Source organism: Macrobrachium nipponense, chromosome 22 (genome assembly GCF_015104395.2).
Source record: "Macrobrachium nipponense isolate FS-2020 chromosome 22, ASM1510439v2, whole genome shotgun sequence".
Lineage (NCBI taxonomy): Eukaryota > Metazoa > Arthropoda > Malacostraca > Decapoda > Palaemonidae > Macrobrachium > Macrobrachium nipponense.
The window spans coordinates 56,217,767-56,238,451 of record NC_087213.1 but is presented as its reverse complement, the minus strand read 5'-3'; the positions used below and the strand labels follow the sequence as shown (position 1 = coordinate 56,238,451).

Below are 20,685 nucleotides of genomic sequence, written 5' to 3'. Positions count from 1 at the left end.
CTCTCTCTCTCTCTCTCTCTCTCTCTCTCGAGCTATGGTGTCCCTAGGTTCTGGACATTATTGCACAACTCTCTCTCTCTCTCTCTCCTTGATGAAGGAGGCTTCACAATGGCCAAGTCCATGCGTAAGTTGAAATACGCATGTTCCTCGTTCCATTTATAGTTGTTGCCTACTGTCTGTTGCTATTCATTCCTCTCTCTCTCTCTCTCTCTCTCTCTCTCTCTCTCTCTATCTCTCTCTCTCTCTCTGTTGTGATTATTTTCTTCCGGGCCTTCATAATTCAAATAAGTATATAATACTTGTTGTATGTTGTTGTGAAGTACTATCCGTCTCACTACAAAATCCTGCCCTTTCCCCCACACCCCCCCACCCTCTCTCTCTCTCTCTCTCTCTGTAAGTGTGTGTGTGTGTGTGACGTGCTCATCCAAGGCTATGAATTGTTATTTGGCTTTTTTTTTTCCATAAATCCCAGGGTACTATCTCTTATGCCATTATTCGTACCCAAGATGACAGGACATCTTGAGGTGACCTTCCCGTCCTTGTGGTTGGTTGATCGACTTTGTCAAGAGATGTAAAAAAAGAAAAAAAATAACAATAAAAAAAAAAGATCAATGCCGAATTGATAAGCCCCCCGAAGACCATGTCGTATTATTGCTATTGTGTATGCTGTAAGGTCCCCTTTGCTGGAGTGGCTCTGTCACGGCGTATGTCAGGGGTTGGTTCTTGCGCCTTACATTTATCATTTCCTTATTCCCTTGAGAACCAAGCCCCGAATGGGAGATGAAATAAGGAAGGCTGTGGGGTGGAGAGCAAGGAAGTACAGTAGGGGAGATTGTGGAGTGGGTTGCATTCTGGGGGGGTGGGGGGGGGGGTTGGGGGGGGTTTTGGGGGGGGGCGTCCAACCCGAAGAACGCACGTTGGGGGGTGGGGTGCTTATTTTTGTCTTCCCTTAGTCTTTACTTACTTATTCGTTTCATTTGGAAATTGATTTCCACGCGAACTCTACCTTGCAATTTTCCTTGTATTTTGTAATTAACTTACATTTCTATCTGTTTGTTTATTTATTTATTTACATATTTTTCAGTTCGTAATAACTGGCAATCTTCCTTTTGTATTTCCTATTCCCCTTTGTTACATATTCTTTGGAAGCTTGAATTTCAATCAATGGCCACTGTGGGATCCTTGTTCCCTATGAATAGGGTTCATCTTCTGAATAATAATAATAATAATAAACCTAATAATAATAAATAATAATAATAATAATAAAATAATAATATCTTTTTATTTTCACCTAATGTTATTTATTTCAAATTAATAATAATAATAACAATATATTGGAAGGAGACCCTCCCTTTTCAAACAAGTCTTATTGAAAGATATTGCTGCATCAGCTGCATTCAACTTGTAAATAGTCTTCTCTATTTTTTTTTTTTTTTTTTTTTTTTTTAACCGCTATTATTAGAAAAATAGAGAAGACTATTTACAGTTGAATGCAGCTGATGCAGCAATATCTTTCAATAATAATAACAATAATAATATTTTCCTTTCACCTAATGTTATTTATAATAATAATAATAATAATAATAATAATAATAATAATAATAATAATAATAATAATAATGATAAAGTATTAATTTATCAGCAAATGTACACGTGCAATGTATTTAACTCTTATTATAGTAATACGTAACGCCTTATTACTGTTACTTATAATAACATAGTATTGCTTCATTGCAGTTAGAAGTCGTGTGAAGATTTGGAAATAAGTGACGATTGGGGAACTCTTAAAAGATCTGAAGGTAAGTCGGATTATTTATTTATCAAAGGCTCAGGTTTTTTCACTTTCAAGAATCTCCATTCTTGATCTCCCAAGCTTCCCGTCTCATCCAAGTTGGTCTGGGTATCCGAAGTCTTTGATCTCTGTGTGTGTGTTTGTGTGTGTGTGTGTGTGTGTAATGAAAACGCTGTGTACCTTACAGTGTTCCTAGCGTGGCACACTGTAGACGATACTGAAGCTTCCTTGGAGCTCCCTTTTGACCCACAGCTGCGATGCTTTCTGTCTTTTTACTCTTCATCTGCTGTACTTAGTCTCTCTCATGAAGCTGTTCGGCTCCTTTAACATTACTTTTCTCTAGTTTTCACGTCACATTTAAGATTAAGTGGTTTTTTTTTTTTTGTGGTCAGTCTTCTCGAATTGTTAGGATAGGTGTGAGGCATGCAACTTCATCCGAAGAACCAGGTGAATATAGTACTTACAGTGTGATAAGCTTTAGCTGTCTTGTGCGATTGGCAATGAGTCACATTGAGACCTGAGAGACCTGACAGAGAGTAAAGCTAGAGCTATTATCTTGGATGTATTGTCGCTTTTCTGACCTCTTTGATAAGCACTGCTGGTTGAATCATGTATTTTAGACGTAGTACTTTCTCAAATTTCAAAGGGAAATGCATATCTGTGTGTGTGTGTGTATGTACACTACTAATGCAGATCATCTTCTGTTCCAATCTATGTCTAGTTATGCTCACTATGATACAAATATAAATGTATATCCCACATACATACTGACATCATTCTTTTCTCTCTCTCTCTCTCTCTCTCTCTCTCTCCTCTCTCTCTCTCTCTCTCTCTCTCTCAGGCTAGTTGAAGGAAAATTTGTTTATCAAGTGGATGTTATGCGATAGGAAATCCCGCCTCCAACCTCTGGGAATATCCCAGAGTGGACAAGAAAAATCAACATGACAGCATCGTCGGCCATGTTTTTTTTCTTTTTTTTTTTTCTTTTTTAGTACAAATGTCACCAAGCTACGTATAGGATCTCCCGAAGGTCACTCATTAGTAAATCGTTTTAGTCGGGCGTAGATGTTAGTACGTTCAGCATTTCCTTTCTTCCTCTATGTTTCCCTGAGAATGCTCTCAGACCAGTTTTCGTTATCTCTCTCTCTCTCTCTCTCTCTCTCTCTCTCTCTCTCTCTCTCCTCCCATTTGGGAGAATGTTCTCAGACCAGCTTTGTTATATTTCTGTGTGTGTGTGTTTGTGTGTGTGTGTGTATGTGTGTGTGTTTATGTGTGTAGCATGAGTCTTAAAACCGAGAAACAAATACGCACTTGTGTATGGTTACAAATATGTTTTGAAAATGAATCTGTACAGAGAGCTTTCGGGAATCTGTTCGATTCCAATTTTGAAAAAGGGAATCACACAGATTCCCGAAAGCTCTCTGTGGTAATTGATTTTTTTTTTTTTTCAGATACATTTCAAAAATGGAATCGAACAGATTCCAGAAAGCTCTCTGTGGGAATTGATTTTTTAAAATGTATTTCAGATAGGGAATTGAACAGATTCCCGAAAGCTCTCAGTGGGAATTGATTTTTTTCAGATACATTTCAGAAATAGATTCCCGAAAGCTCTCTGTGGGAATCGATTTTTTTTTTTTAGATACATTTCAAAAAGGAAATCGTAATATTTTAGATATTTTTGTACCCACACACTACTGTAATATTTTCGTACCCACACACTACTTTAATATTTTGTACCCACACACAACTGTAGGTTTCTTTCTTGGTACAAAAATAACAAAAATACGTCGCATACTTGACAGACTTCACAAATCATTTACCACGAATATTTTGCCACCGACGTCATCATAAATATCCCAGATATTTTACCATCGCCACAGCATCAGCAGCCTTATCAGCTATTAACTCTAATCTTGGGCTTTGATAAGGAGAGACTGATGTCTTGTCAACGCCTTAGGCGTTATGTCCGTCGTGACATTGAAAATGATCAAGAGACGCTGCTGCTGACGAAGTGCATGCGTGTCCTTTGCCAAAAGGGAAGAACTTGCTGCAAGTGTGTGTGTGTGTGTGTACGCGTGGTACAAACATGTGAACGCGAAATTAATTATGTTCTTTTTTCTAGGAGATTTTTTAATTCATATCTCTCTCTCTCTCTCTCTCTCTCTCTCTCTCTCTCTCTCTCTCTCTATATATATATATTATATATTATATATATATATATATATATACTATATATATATATATATATATATATATACACACAACACACACACACACACACACTATATATATATACTAGATATATATATCTATATATACCACACACACACATACACAATAACACACACACACACGACTAATCATATATATATATATATAATTCATAACTATAGATATATATAATATAATACACAAACAATTTTAGATATCATAGATATATATTAGAAACGCGTATATAACACACACAGACAATATATATGCGTGTGTGTACGCGCATATATAACTAAATACACATCAATAAATGATTCAAGGGAAAGGCACCGAAAATAAGCAGATGGGATCTTCCTGCCCACCCAGGTTCGAATCAAGCTCAATTTCCTCCTCAATTTCCTCCTGATGTGGGAAGAACGCACAAACAAACAGACAAACCAAAAATACACCTGACGAAGGTATGCACGTGTTCCCTTCGATCAAGGGAGCATGATTGTAAGTGGCTTTCGCTCCTGCCGAGAGTCAAGACCTCATTACTTGACCTTGCAGAGAATTCTCCTCGTGAGACGGTCCCCCCCCTGCCCCCCTCCCCCCACGCCGTGGAGGAGTTTACGCCACGAGAGGGTGGGGCGGGAGACGTGTCACTCGAAGGGCGGCCCGGACAGACACGTAGGACGCGCTTGTCCTATAAAAAGGTAACGCACGAATCATCCTACACACTTATTATTATTATTTTTTTTTTTTATGGTTGTTGTGTTTAATACATTCTAATTATTTTTGACGTTTTTTTTTTTTTTGGTTGTTACTCTTAATTGTTGTCGATAATGAATGATGAGTGGATTGACTGTAATTAATGATAACGCCATCATAATGATTAAAGTGCTGTCGCATTCGGCAAAGCCACATTGCCATTGCCATTCTGAACGAGTTCATTAAATCTTCCGCCAGCGTAAAAGGAAAGAATTTATAAGAGAGAGAGAGAGGTGGTTAAACATCTAACATCCAGACGATGAGAGAGAGAGAGAGAGAGAGAGAGAGAGAGAGAGAGAGAGAGGAGCCAGTTAAACGCCTTGACAGGGCTAGAGAGAGTTACAGTTACAAGGAGTTACAAGGATTAGGATGTCTCAAAGACTTGTCATAGCCCATCCGAGGAGAATTCGTGTGCCCACTTATCTGTAGACAGAGAGAAAGGAGAAAGAGAGAGAGAGAGAGAGAGAGAGAGAGAGAGAGGGACATCGCGGTCATTCCTGGCTGTTTTCGCCTTCCGCCTATTTTCAGACGGGATTATTCATTTGGCTTCTCCTTCGCGTTGTTTTCGACTTAACCCGAGAATGAGGGTTATTTTGAGGGCAGGTCCAAGGATGGGACACTCTCTCTCTCTCTCTCTCTCTCTCTCTCTCTCTCTCTCCATATACACATATACATGCATAAATAAAGTTTTTTTGCCACGAAGGAAAAAATGAAAAAGCGAGATAGCCAAGTACTTTCGGTCCTGTTCCGAACAGGACCGAAAGTACTTGGCTATCTCGCTTTTTCATTTTTTCTTTTTTCCTTCGTGGCAAAAAACCTTTATTATACAGCAGAATCACGTTTTATATACTTCGTGATCAAGTTATTCATACATGCATACATATATATATAGGTCCAAAGACGGGATACACACGCTCTCTCTCTCTCTCTCTCTCTCTCCATATATTATTTATATGCATAAATAAATGTATATATATACACATACATACATACATATATATATATATATATATATATATATATATATATATATATATAGAGAGAGAGTAGAGAGAGAGAGAGAGAGAGAGAGAGAGAGAGAGAGAGAGAGAGAGAGAGAGAGAGAGAAAGTTGACTTAAGACAATTTTTCAGTCCACATGAGCCATGTCCAAAATATTTTTGTGACATTGTTTAGGCCACGTGGGCTTTGATTAGCAACAGAGAGAGAGAGAGAGAGAGAGAGAGAGAGAGAGAGAGAGAGAGAGAGAGAGAGAGAGAGAGAGACTCATAATTACACTTGTTCTGAAGAGTTATCCAGCTGAAACACCAGAATGGTTTGCCAAAGGTACCTTCGTGAAACTGTTGGCAAAATAATCCTTAACTAGATACTTCTGAGTCCTTTGTATTTTTATATCTCCCGACATCACTACTGGAATAAACCTCTTGTAAAGTAATCAGGTGTTAATAGGTAACACGTACTATTGCCGGGAAATTAAAATGCCCTGGGTAATGTGATTCTTAAGCTGTCAATTAGAAGGGGAAATTGTTTAGCTTAATATATACTAGTTTGTAAAGCTTTTAACTAAAGTTATTATTATTATTATTAAAGTTATTATTCAGAAGATGAATCTTATTCATATGGAACAAGCCCACAACAGGGGTCACTGACTTGAAATTCAAGCTTGCAAAGAATATTAAGGTATTCATTAGGAAGAAGTGAGACGAGGTTAAGGGAAATACAGAAAGAAGAGATACCACTTAAGCAAAATAATGGTAATAAATTAACACATCAACAAATAGGTAAAAATGTATTAAAATGCAAGTAGAATAGCATAAATGGAAAATGTTTGGTTTGAAATATGTAGTTTTTACTAAAAATTCTCTTTCTACCTCAAGGAAATGACAATATGAGTCGTAAATCAAATGGCGAATTATCCTAATTATTCAGTCCCTGTTGACTCTAGAATATATGTGACGTCATGCTTAGTTGATTATATTCATATATACGATGAATCAATGTCATTTAAATTTTATGTTCCTGCAGAATTATTTCATCCCCGTTTTACGTATCCCACAGAATCATACTTCGCCTTTTTATTGTATCCTGTAGAATCATTTCTTTTCCTGTTGTATGTATCATGCGAATTTTTTTTAGGTAGCCTGCAGAATTATTTTTTTCGTTTTATGTATCCTGTAGAAATTTTTTTCCTCTTATGTATCCTGCAGAATTAATTTTCTCGTTTTTGTATCCGGCAGATATTTTCCGTTTTATTATCCTGCAGAATTATTGTGTCCTGTTTTATGTATCCTGCAGTATTCTTTTCCTCTTTTATGTATCCTGTAGAAATTTTCCATTTTATGTATCCTGCAGAATTTTTCCCCGTCTTTTATATATCCTGTAGAATTATTTATCCCAGCTTAATGCATCTTACAGAATTTTTTCCGTTGTATGTATCCTGTAGAATTATGGTTTCCCGTTTTATGTATCCTGCCGATTTTTTTTTTCCATAAGTATCCGTCCTGATTATTATTTCCTCTTTATATAATGCAGGTTTTTTTCCCGGCAATTATTAGAGGGGATTGCATGGCATTCTAAAATAGTACGAAAATATAAATTAAGTCTTATGGCATCTGATGCAAGATGGAAGACCCGTAAGAGATAAAAGGAATATATGAGAATTAAAAAATTGAAATAAAAAATAAATAAAATCTGCTGATTTATTAGGAAACATTAACTGACATATCACCGACAATGATCGGCGAGGATAAAAAAAAAAATCTGACCAACTGGTCTGGCTTTGTTCAAACCAAGATTTGTTCTCTCTCTCTCTCTCTCTCTCTCTCTCTCTCTCTCTCTCTCTCTCTCTCTCCCCCTCAATAAGCTGGGACGTGTCCTCTAGTGCACAAAGCAAGTCTTATTTTGTTTCTAAGACTTTCTCATTTAAAGTTTATTGGACTATTTTTTTAAAGTTTTTTTTTTTTCATATAAAGCTATTGGACATGTCCTCTTCTAGGCGGAGCTAGGCTTATTTTTTTCTAAGACCTTTTCAATTTTTTCCAGCTTGGACGTGTCTTATTTCCCCCTAAGACTTTACCATTTAAAGCTTGGACATGCTTTCTTGTTGCCAAAGGAAGTCTTTTTTTTCTAAGGCTTTTAATTTATTTTAAGACGTTTTGAAATTTATTTTCGTCCAGTAGATGACCCCCAATGTGTCTATAATAAATAAGTTTGGATGTGTCCACTTGTAGGCAAGAGCAAGTCTTTTCATTTATTTGAAGACTTATTCATTTACCTTAGCTTGGTCCCCCCTCTATAATAAGCTGTGGACGTGTCTGTGTGTCCTCTTGTGGTCAAAGCCAGTCTTTATTTGTTTTTCTGAGACTTTTTTTTCTTTATTTTCACCCAATCGACGGACGACTCGACTTTTAGCCTTGGCTGGCTCGCTGGTTGATTGGGAGTGGCCATGAGAGAGATCTCTCATTTTATGGAGGCTTTCCCACGGGACTCCAAATCGATATTATGGCCTCCTCCTCCTCCTCCTCCTCCCTCCTGCCTCCTCCTCCTCCTAATCCTCACTCCTCCTCCTCCCCCTCCTCCTCTTTCTTCTTCTTCTTCTTATAGTCCTTAAAGTCTTTTGTCTGGGAATAACCTTGTCTGGTGACATCTCGCTTTTGTATGAAGGGATGACTTCATTAAGTAGGATACATACATACATACATACATATGAATATAGGCAGAGAAATGGCGCAGGGACACTTATTCCGGATATACTACATTCAGCACATCTGAAATTATAACATATACCGCATCATTTTTCAATGTGTATAATTAAGAATAGTTATACGAAAAATGAAAAATAAAATGGAATATAAATCTCGCTTAAATCATTCACTGGCGCTTGAATTTTTTTTTTTTTACACATTGTAAACCTCGATAAAAGAGAATTTAGATTTAATTTAAAAGGAATAGCACAAGACGCACTTTTCAGTGTAAGAGAGGGAAAAAATGCTAAAAGAAGATGACTTTGTGTGTGCGTGTGTGTGTGTGTGCGTACTAAAATCTTAATTATTTCATATGTAGTTTACCTAAATGGGCTTTCGTTTCTGAATATTCGCTTCCATCTTTTCACATGAAAAACACAAAAGTATCAATATATAGATTTTTCATTTTTCCCCCAAAATAGAACGCACTGAAAATTATAATGCCACAGATTAATACGAACTACTGAGTCAGTTTCAGAGAACTGTACAGGTGTTGATTTTTTTTTTTTTTTTTTTTTTTTTTTTTATTTTTTTTTTTTTTTTTTTTTTTTTTTTTGCAAACTGAGGTGTAAATTTAAGATATTCTGTCCGCACATTTCTGTAAATTCCTCGAAATTAGCAGATTTTGCGAGTAAGCATTCAAAATGAGTCTGTGTACATTATTGCACAATTGTACAGTTTTCAATCCTCAAGATGCCTTAGTAACATTTAACTGTTTGTAATTAAGTAAAGACTTTGGACATTTTTTTTAAATTGCTTAAGTAATATTTGACTGTTTTGAATTAAGTAAAAAAAAACTTTGAGTATCGTTAGGAAAAAAGTTACTTGTTCCTTGAATATTCATCATCCTTTGCTTCAGCGCACTGAAGGATCAGAATTTCCGCTCGTTTTTTCCTACAACGATAAGGGAGGCAGCATCCTTGGGACCCCATCCTACTAACCAGCAGAGGAGAAAACAGCAACAAGGGAGGACGGGAGTTTACCTTAGGACTCTCATGGAATATGGGATCAAGAGATGGGTGGGAACAGGAGGTTACTGTAGGATTCTCATGGAATATAGGATCCAGAGGAAGGTGGAGATAGGAGGTTACTGTAGGATTCCCATGGAATATAGGATCCAAAGGAAGGTGGGGATAGGAGGTTACTGTAGGATTCTCATGGAATATAGGATCCAGAGGAAGGTGGAGATAGGAGGTTACTGTAGGATTCCCATGGAATATAGGATCCAGAAGGAGGTGGGGATAGGAGGTTACTGTAGGACTCTCATGGAATATAGGATCTAGAGATGGGTGGGAGCAGGAGATTAACGTAGGACTCTTATGGAATATAGGATCCAGAGGGAAATGGGTGGGGGAATGGGTTTATAAGGAGTAGTAGGTGGTCGTGGGACGCAGGTAAGAGGCCTGCAGGAGAGGAGGGGGGAGGGGAGGGGCGGGGGAATTTGGGTGTAGGAGTACTTGCAACTCCTACAAAGGGCGTTCCTCGCCTCTTCTCCTCCCGTCCTTGGCGCGACTCATCTTCATCTGCCAGACATCTCAAGATCACACATCTCTCTCTCTCTCTCTCTCTCTCTCTCTCTCTCTCTCTCTCTCTCTCTCCTTTACGACGCAGCAGTGGCCGCATCCGTTCTCCCTCCTTGGGTAGAAGAAGCATCCTGGTACGAAACCTGTCTCTCTCTCTCTCTCTCTCTCTCTCTCTCTCTCTCACTGGAAGGTAACATTGCTTATCCCAGATCAGAGTTGCAGAAAAATGTATAACGCATTCAATTTCTTGCACTCTTTTCTTTATTCTTATGTTATTCATTTGTGGGGTTTCCTGTGTAATTATTGTTATTATAATGATTATTAGGCGAATTTTGGTTGCTTTTTTTCCAGACCGCCCCCCCCAACCGCCCACCCCCCCCCCGCCCCCCGCCCGGCCCGCTTCTGTCCTGACAGCCATCCAAAAAAACGCCTAAATTTACAGTAATACATTATTATATTATTATTATTATTATTATTATTATTATTATTATTATTATTATTATTATTATTATTAAGGTGACATTTTTTTTTACTCGTTGTGCTTGCATTATTATTAATATTAATGTTGTTATTAGCGTTGTTTCCTTTGTAATTGCTATTTTCCTTATGTAAGTATTCATAAATACGATTTTATATCCTTCAAGTTTACTTAAGCCTCACCTTAAGTAGAATTACTATGGTATTCTGCGTATATCCCAGTAGGCATATACTTCCTTCAGTAAATATTCGTAAGGATAGAGCCGTCAGATTTACTTAAAATTTACGTTGAGTAGAATAACTATGGTATTCTGCATATATCTCAGTAGGCATATACTTCCTTCAATAATTATTCATAAGTATTGATCCATCATGTTTATGCATATGATAATTGATAATAATAATATAATACATACATACATTTATATGTAAATTTCTAACTTACATCGGGATCGAACCCAAGTCTTTCAGTTGAAAGGTTCGACCCCGAATTGTTAGAAATTTATTTATGTTCCACACGTGCTGATTGTTTCTCTTCATATATAGATACATGCATACATGCATGAATCAGATACAGAACAGGAATGGGTTCACCAACAATCAGATTCAGAACAGGCATTGGTTCACCAACAATCGGATACAGAACAGGGGTTGGTTCACCAACAATCAGATACAGAACAGGAATTGGTTCACCAACAATCAGATACAGAACAGGAATTGGTTCACCAACAATCAGATACAGAACAGGAATTGGTTCACCAACAATCAGATAGTAAAGGAATTGGTTCACCAACAATCAGTCACAGTAAAGGAATTGGTTCACCAACAATCAGTCACAGTAAAGGAATTGGTTCACCAACAATCAAATGCAGAACAGGAACTTAATCACCAGCAATCGATCAAAATTGGTTCAGCAGGAACTGGTTTACCAACAATCAGATATAGGACAGGAATTGGTTCAGCAACAATCTGATACAGAAGAGGAATTTGTTCATCAGCAATCAGGTACAGAAGAGGAACTGGATCACCAACAATCAGATACAGAACAGGAACTAATTCACCAACAATCAGATACAGTAAAGGAATTGTAAAGGAACTGGTTCACTAACTTAGCAAGCACTTTGGCTTTACAAAGTCCATGAATTTATTGCTGGATGGTACGATAAATACAGACGCTCATTTTCAGCCATTAGGTTTTTTTTTTTTGCTTTATAACGAAACTCACTGAAAGATTTACTTAAATAACAAGACACCTTTATTTATTTATTTATTTATTTATTTATTTATTTTATTTTATTTATTTAGGCTCATAAGTGAATGCTTACAACGAAAGAAACTTGTCATTCAATAAGTCTGAAGGTTAAGAAATTAAGACGTGACTTACAGCTACATTTACTAATCCGTTTCCCCCACCCCTTCCCTCCCTCCCTCCCTCTTCCTCCCCTCCCCCCCTCCTCCCCCCCCCTTCCCATCCACCCCATGATCCTTGTTGTTTCAAAACCATTGCGACGACGAAAATCGTATTTATTTCATAAGCATCTGGTATATCCCTCCCTCCCCTCCCCTCCCCTCCGCACCCCACCTAATGGGCTTCTTCCTACCCTCTGCGCCCCCTCCCCCCATCCCCCTCCCTTCTACCTCTTCAAGCCTTGAGTTCACCAAGGTCACACTCGTCACCAACCGAGAATGACGTTGGGTTTGTGGGGGGGGGGGGAGTTACTAGGTAGTTTGGGATGGGGTGTAGTAGGGGGAGGGGGATGAAGAAGACGGACCGTGAATGCTGTATATGTCATTTTGATGTTCAGTAATTTTTTTAATGTTATACAGCATTTAATTGTCACATACCCAACGCAAAGGGATAGTTCTTCATCTTGAAAGGCAAAAAGTTTTTTTGAATCACCGGAAAACAGAAGTTGGGCTAGAATTCCAAAGCCTGAAAGCCTGAAAGTTACGGAGTAGCCATCAAACCAAGTCCGAGTTATCAGCCCTGATTTAGACAGTGTATGTGCTTGTGTATGTTTCTGTTTGTGTGTGTGATTTTGCATCCGTCGTGTGTGTATATATGTATGTATGTATGTATGTATGTGTGTATGTACGTCCGTGTATGTGATATGACGTTTGTGCATATAGTCTGAGCGTGTGTCTGTGTGCGTGTACATGTTCTCCTCGTGACCTTGAATTCCCAATGTGACTGATGCCTAATCTTCCTTGAGTGGCGTGTCAACTGGCACAACCATCCTCCTCCTCCTCCTCCTCCTCCTCCTCCCCTCCCCCCCTCCCTCCCCCTCCCCCTCCCCCTGGTAAACCCAACCCAGCCGCTCTTATTATAAGCTGGTCGCGATATCTCGCAAGAGCTCCCATTAATAATCGCCCAGAGAGAGAGAGAGAGAAGAGAGAGAGAGAGAGAGAGAGAGAGGGGGGGAAAGGAGAGAAGGGGGGAGGGAGAGAGAGAAGGATGGTGTCAGTCTGCTGCTGCCGCTCACGGGACAGGCAGTTCCGTATTACTCACTAGGAACAGACAAGAAAGAAATGCTTTAATAAAGACAAAAAAAAAAAAAAAAAAAAAAAAAAAAAAAAAAAAGTTTAATTTCAAAGTTAATTTCTAATTCTTCATGTGAAAACTTGGAAATGGAATATATATGATATTTAGGCCCGAAGGCCAAGCTGAGGGACCTATGAGGTCATTCAGCGTTAAAACTGTTATTGTTATTATTATTTTTATCTTTTTATTATTATTTTTGTGTTATTATTTGTATTTTTATTTTTATTTCTTATTGTTATAATTTTTATTTAATCATTTCTATATTTTATATTTTTTTGTCATTATTGATTTTTTATTTGTTTCAATTTTTATAATATTAATATTTTTATTTTTATTGTTTTTATTTTTATTTTTAAGTTGCAACAGGAGGAGAACCTCCAAGGATGTACACTACGAAACAATTGCTAGGAGAGAATTTAAGGAAAGTCAAATAGAAGAAAGGGACTATAAACGGAGGTTCACCAAAAGAAATGGAAGGGGCTGCAGCAGGGGACCTTACGAGCCAGCTTAATCAAAAACAACAAGCTAGGGACCGAAGGGACGCTGCAGTGACCCTTAAGTAATGCCTACAGTACGCCGCGATGAGATGGCCCGAAAGTGCTACTATCGAACAGTAATAGAATAAAAAAAAAAGTATCTCTCTCTCTCTCTCTCTCTCTCTCTCTCTCTCTCTCTCTTTACCAGGATACGTTATTATCCCCTCGATTTTCGATTTTTCCATTTCGAAAATTGTGTTATATTATTTTTTTTATTATATTTATTTTTCGCTATTTTTATCTAATCCTATTTATCCCATGAATTCGTTTTATTTCACTTATTTCACTTACTAAGTTTGCTTTTGTTGTATCGGGTCGTATCTTATCCATTTATCTGCCTGCACGATATATACTTTCCTAGTATATTGTCATTAATAACGGTTCGATTTTAGCCATTACGTCAGCGCCAGATGTAACGCGATGTAATTAATACGTGCTTATCTGCAACCTCGTTGCATTACGATTCGTCCAGCATTGCACGCCTCGAAATCTGGTTGGAGTCGTATGAAACCGATATCGGTTCGCTAATACGGTCCCTCATTACGTCACGAAGAATGACGCAATGTCTGAATATACTTTCAAGGTTATATATATGTCTATATATTATATATATATATATATATATATATATATATATATATATATATATATATATGATAATGTGTGTTTGTGTATATTGAAAATTCCCATAAGTACAAAATTAACAGCAGAATACCTTATACTTCGGATACTTGCTGTTCGAACCCTGATCACTGCATTTTCTGGGGTCTTTGAATTTATGGATCTTTAATTGATTACAACCTACATTGTAACAGATATAGTATATATATATTATATATATATATATATATATATATATATATATATATATTATGTATATACATAGTGTATATTATATATATATATATCTATATATATATATATATATATACGTATATATATTCTTTTTGTGTGTTTTGTGTCCAAATGTTTGTTTCTTGACTTGATTAAATTGTTGCATTTCTCTGAATTATTTACATTAGCAATTAATTTCGTTCAGTTATTAACTTTTTAACATGTTTTAATTTTCTTTGTATTAGCAAGTCTTATTTAACCACTTACCATTTTATATAGTAATTTGTTCAATGAAACCAATACTTACTTCTGTTACCGAGAAACAGGACTTTCCATTGTTTCAGATTTTCTATTTTTACGTCAAATAAACCTCCATGTTGGCAAATAACATGAATATTAGGATACTCTACCTTATTGCATTGATCTGTTACCGTGATTGAAGTTTTGGCAACTTATTGGATCACAAACAAATTGGAAACAAGCCATCGACCGGAAGTTGGGAACGAATCTTTGACAAAAAAAGAGAGAGAGAAAAAAAATCGCTGATCAGGACCACCAGTAAGTTTTTGACTTGAATTTAACCTTTCGGTGAAATGTATGCGATAAGTCACCGACATGTGGAAAACGAATCTTCAACGAATGCTGGATAAATCGTACGAAGCGCTGGTTAGGTCGAACTGTAAGTCGTCGACTTGTATACAGCGTGTTGGTTGATATGTGTGCGATAAGTCACCGACATGTGGCGAACGAAACTTTGGCAAATGTATACAACCTAGTGGTGATGTGTGCGCAATCGTTAAATGCTGGATAATCGTACAAAGCAGGGATTAGGACAACTAGTAAGGTAAGTGGTCGACTTACTTGTATACGACCTGTTGGTGAAATGTATGTGATAAGTCACCGACGTGTTGTCGTGACATGTTATTGGAAAAATATTTCATAGACATGAAAATATCAAAGCAACGTATTTAAATGACGCCAGAGGCCAATTCATTGATGACCATGTTGGAAAATTCTGTCGATATTACAAGCAAAGATGGTTACTGTAACGCAGTTTCTGGTTATGTACGTGTATACTGAATCCTAGCAAGCAAACTCCTGTCAAGATCATCCTTACCCTTAAGAACCTAGGAAGTTATAGCAGATTCTCTAGTGAGGTTTCCTCTAGATGCGATATCACTCTAGAACAGTGGTTCTTAACCTTTCTATGACCACGCCCCCTCTCAAAGAGTTGGTCCTTATTTTCACGCCCCCCCCCCCCCATCCCCATTGCATCTATGAGTAGAGTGTAAAATTCCTCCCTTTAACATGGTCAGCCCAACGACCCTAATTAGAGTAGTAGATTCTAGGAAAGTAAACATAAAAAGGTTTAATTTTTTGCCCTTTTTTGCATTTTTTCATAAACTCCATAAACTTCACTTTTGCATTTTTTCATAAACTTCATAAACTTCACTTTCGTTTTTTTCATAAACTTCACTTTTGCATTTTTTCATAAACTTCATAAACTTCACTATCGCATTTTTTCATAAACTGAATATCAGTTCCTTACTCTTAAGAGTATAACTAATATAATTAGAAATAATTTTTTTTTTTTCATTTTTCCCTAAGGTTGGTGCCTCCCCCTGAAAATTGGCTTTCGCCTCTCGCCACCCCCCCCCACCCACCCCCCCCCCCCCCCAAGTGGGTCGCGCCCCCAAGATTGAGAACCACTGCTGTAGGACACTCATAGACCCCATCAATGCCATTATTGGTCGAGAGATGGTGCCCGTCGTTCACTGCTCCGAATTAATGGATGGTCCTCGAAGGGTCAAATTGCAACGTTGTTGCCGATGGCAACAAAGTCAATACGGCTTATTGAGTCAGCTTGAAACTGAGACGAAGCAGGATGTGAGAGAAAGAGAGAGAGAGAGAGAGAGAGAGAGAGAGAGAGAGAGAGAGAGAGAGAGAGAGAGAGAGAGAGACGTATATCATCTTGGTACGAGAAGAGGACATGGCATTCTCAGATGGGAACTTAATACTTATTATGTTTACTATCATCTTTTCTTGCTATTTGGTAATATAGCTGGTTTTCATTGTCATAGAGAGAGAGAGAGAGAGAGAGAGAGAGAGAGAGAGAGAGAGAGAGAGAGAGGGGATGCCTTAACTCATGCATGCCTCGAAATGTGTATCTTGGTACAAGAAGAGAACATAGCATTCTATCATTTATTATCATTTTTTTTCTTGCCTTTTTTTTCAAATATGAATATTTTCAATGTCACTTGAAGGTGATGTTGTGCATTTTACAGTTGTTCCTGCGTCTCTCTATAACTAAATTGACGCTGAAGTCTCAAACTTGTCACGATGATGTTGCTATTTGTCGAGGTATGTAACTTACAGTTGATTCAGTGGCTTACGTAAACAGATAATTATGAAACGAGCAGTTCAGTTATAGCTCTCTCTCTCTCTCTCTCTCTTACTCTCTCTCTCTCTCTCTCTCTCTCTCTCTCTCTCTCTCTCTCTCTCTCTCTCTCACTTGAGAAGTGATAAATGTGTGTGTGGAAAGGTCATAGTCCTTTTATCTAATTGGAAAATATTTCTAGTTGTTCATGATTATATTGATGAGTAGTGTTTTCAGGCCTGCATGTGTTTTTTTTTATTAAAAGTCCATAATTCATTTATACAATAATGATGAATTTATTTTCTGAGATGCTAACAGACAACTAATTAACAGTGCAGTTATTGACGCAACTAAAAAAATGTCGTTATTTGATGTAAGCTATATATATATATATATATATATATATATATATATATATATATATATATATATATATATGTATATATTTATATTTATATATATATATATATATATATATATATATATATATATACATATTAAGTTCACGGTTTTGCTAGCATTCCTGTCAACACAATCGAGCAGCGTTTGGTTTGTTCAGTGCTTGGATGGGTGAGCCCCAAATGGGAAATTGTAAAATGTGAAAAAATTTATTTTCATACAGAGAGAGAGAGAGAGAGAGAGAGAGAGAGAGAGAGAGAGAGAGAGAGATTCATTCATAGCCGTCAGCCTTAATATGATGAGATTGACGAGGAGCTGTCAGGCTTTTAAAAATAGACCACAAAACATACCATAAGAGGCGACGCTTTCTTCTAATGGGCAACAAGCTACCATGGTGACAGTGGAAGGTTTTGGCATGGGGAGGGGGAGGGGGTTTTCTAACTCCACCCCCCATTCCCCAACACCTCTAACCTCCCCTTTGGTCTTTTTCCTCATCATAAACCTTTAACTTATGTGATCCATTATCCAATCTGTGTTTTTTTTTTTTTTTTTTTTTTTTTTTTTTTTTGTCTCGGTTCCTGTTACCTAATAATATTGTTTTTGAAGCTGTTGATATTCGTCATTTTTCTTTCAATCTAATGTTGCGTTTATTCTCTTTAGTCGACTGATTCCCCTGTCTTGTTCTCGGAAAATATTTAATTGTGATTTTGTGACTTTTCATAATTTTATTTACTTTAGTTTCAAGCGGAGATGCTGTTTTAGTACCATTAGATAATTCTCCTTTATTTATATTTCTATCTGTTCATTTATCAGTTTGTTAATTTTTCTTTCTGTATTTCCTGTAACCTTCTGTAATGCTTTCAAATGAATGCCATGTTCATTGAGTTTGAATTTTCTAGTCAGTGGCCCCTTTTTTTTTTGGGGGGGGGGGGGGGGGGGGGGGGCATGTTCCATATGAACAGGATTAATCTTTTTAATAATAATAATAATAATAATAATAATAATAATAATAATAATAATAATAATAATAATCCTTTATTTTGTTCTTCCATTTCGATTTTGTGTCTTCTCTAAAAACAAAAATATTTCAAAAAACAATAATTTTTATAGTTTCTATCTTGATAATGGTTATTACATATGAAGTGCTTAACTTATTGCTTATGTAATCTTAGTTAATCGTAAATCCTCACCCACATCTCTTATAATAATAATAATAATAATAATAATAATAATAATAATAATAATAATAATAATAATATTTTAACCTTTATTTGTGTCCTGCTATAAAGGAGTATTTGGCTCATGAATTAAATCACATATAATACGTGCATGATGTACAATTGCCTAAATTAAGTATACTATTCGTAAACAAATACTTTGGTAAAAGATGACTTAATTGTGAATTGCCCTTTTGTTTTACTCTCTCTCTCTCTCTCTCTCTCTCTCTCTCTCTCTCTCTCTCTCTCTCTCCGTCTCTGGTTACATCCTGCTTCCAAGTTGCACATCCTTTATGCCACTCACACTTACTCCTTCAATCACTCCCATTTCTCCTTACAAACTCACTCCTCCTCCTCCTCCTCCTCCTCCTCTTCTTCTTCCGCCTCCTCCTCCTCCCACCCTCTTTTCGTTCTTCCCCCCATTTTCCAATACCTTTCTCCTCTTCATTTTCATAATCTTCCTCCTCTCCTTTCTTTCCTTCCAATCCTTCTAACGCCGTCCCCTTCCTCCACCTCATCCTCTTCTCCCCTTCCTCCTCCTCCTTTCTCTTCCCCATTCCAACCTCCCTCCCCTGCCTCCTTCCTCCACCCTCCCCTTCCACCTTCCCTTCCATCCCCTCCACCTCCTCTTTCCTCCTATCCACCTCTCCTTTGCCATCTTACCCCTCCACCTCCTCACTTCCTCTTCTCCTTCCCTCCCCGTCCTCCTCTCATTCCCCTCACCTCCGTCCCCCTCCTCTTCTTCCTCTCCCCGTCCTCCACCGTCCTCCTCCTCTCCGTTCTCCTCCTCCTCTTCGTCCCAACCATCCCTCCACCTCCCCCTCCTCATGGTGCCTTCCCTCCACCAACCAGGAGAGATGCTCCTGACCTTGGCCCGCGACCTTCGATTTTCAAACGGGCGGGATTTCGGTCGGGATATTGACCTCTCGGTGGGCGGAGATTAAGGCCGATATTAGCATACCTTGCCTTCGTATATATATATATATATATATATATATATATATATATATATATATATATATATATATATATTCGTCTCATCAGCTAAGACCATAATCGTCGTCGTCGTCGTATTCGTCATCTCTCGACGACTGTGAGATGTCCTTATTTGGATCAAGGTTATATAGGGTGACTACGACGACGACGAAGTCCCCGCCATTCCCCGGCGCCCCCCCCCCCCACACCCTTTGCTCTCGCCATCAGAGTCATTGTTATATATCCTCATGCCATCATGCGCCAATGGCACTGGGATCGCGAGTGGATGGAAGGAGAGAAAGAGCGAAGGAGAGAGAGAGAGAGAGAGAGTAAGGAACAGAAGAGAGAGAGAGAGAGAGAGAGAGAGAAAGAGAGAGAGGGAGAGAAAGAAACAGAGAGAGACCACAGAAACAAACGGTAGAGAGAGAGAGAGAGAGAAGGGGATGTGTGTTCAGTCAATGTGTTATTACGGATGTGCTATCAGTCACATGTGCACTATTTATTTATTTTTTTTTTTATTTTTTTTTTTATTATTTTTTTTTTTTTATTTTTTTTTTTTTGTCCAGGGTTCGTCCTCAGCGACGCGTCACGTCCGAAAGGAACACGTCCCGTCTCATGCCGACGGAACACGCCCTTGGCAATGGTGCGTCCTAATCGAGTACGTATTGTGCATCTATGAATGATTTACTCATTAAATATGAAAATACCTGTAAGTACATTGTTTCCGTTTCCTCATATTTTCCATTTTCTTTTACGAGTTCTTTTCTGATCACAAACTATATTTCGTTTTATTAGTCATATTTTAGAATTTCTTTTACAGTGTAATTCTATTACCTTCTTATCCACTCCCTAAAATTTATTCTGCAAAATTCTGATTTTTTTTTCAGTAGTATTTATTCTTATCATTTCTTCTCTAAATTCATTCGTCCCCCCTCTGATCCACTCCCTAGAATTTGTTCTTCAAAATCATGATTTTTTCAGTAAAATTTATTCTTATAATTTCTTCTCTAAATTTATTCACAGGATACTTTTCTTTCGGTTACTTTCATTGAAAGGACGACTTCAATGTTATCCACCCCTTCCCCCCCACAAGCATCCCCCCCCCACCCCGCCATAGGACCCTTAAAACTCTGAAGTCCTCCCATTCTCTTGCCCCTTTTTAGCGGCACTAGGTGCCGATGGAGGACAGGTTTTCTGTGGTGCCATTTTTCATTGTTTTGTTTTTCTTGTTTTTTTTTCTTTTTTTTTTTGTCAAAGAAGAAGCAAAATAGAAAGTTTTAATCTCGGCGTTTGGTTTATTGATTGATTGA

At 37.6% G+C, this 20,685-nt stretch overlaps 1 long non-coding RNA gene across 1 annotated transcript; it reads left to right on the top strand.

Moving 5' to 3' along the window:
• Nucleotides 1-1,734: 1,734 nt before the first annotated feature.
• On the top strand, nt 1,735-20,033 carry LOC135198400 (uncharacterized). The gene is made up of 2 exons (XR_010310794.1): nt 1,735-1,799; nt 19,942-20,033. It is a non-coding gene; the product is annotated as an uncharacterized LOC135198400 (long non-coding RNA).
• Nucleotides 20,034-20,685: the final 652 nt, after the last annotated feature.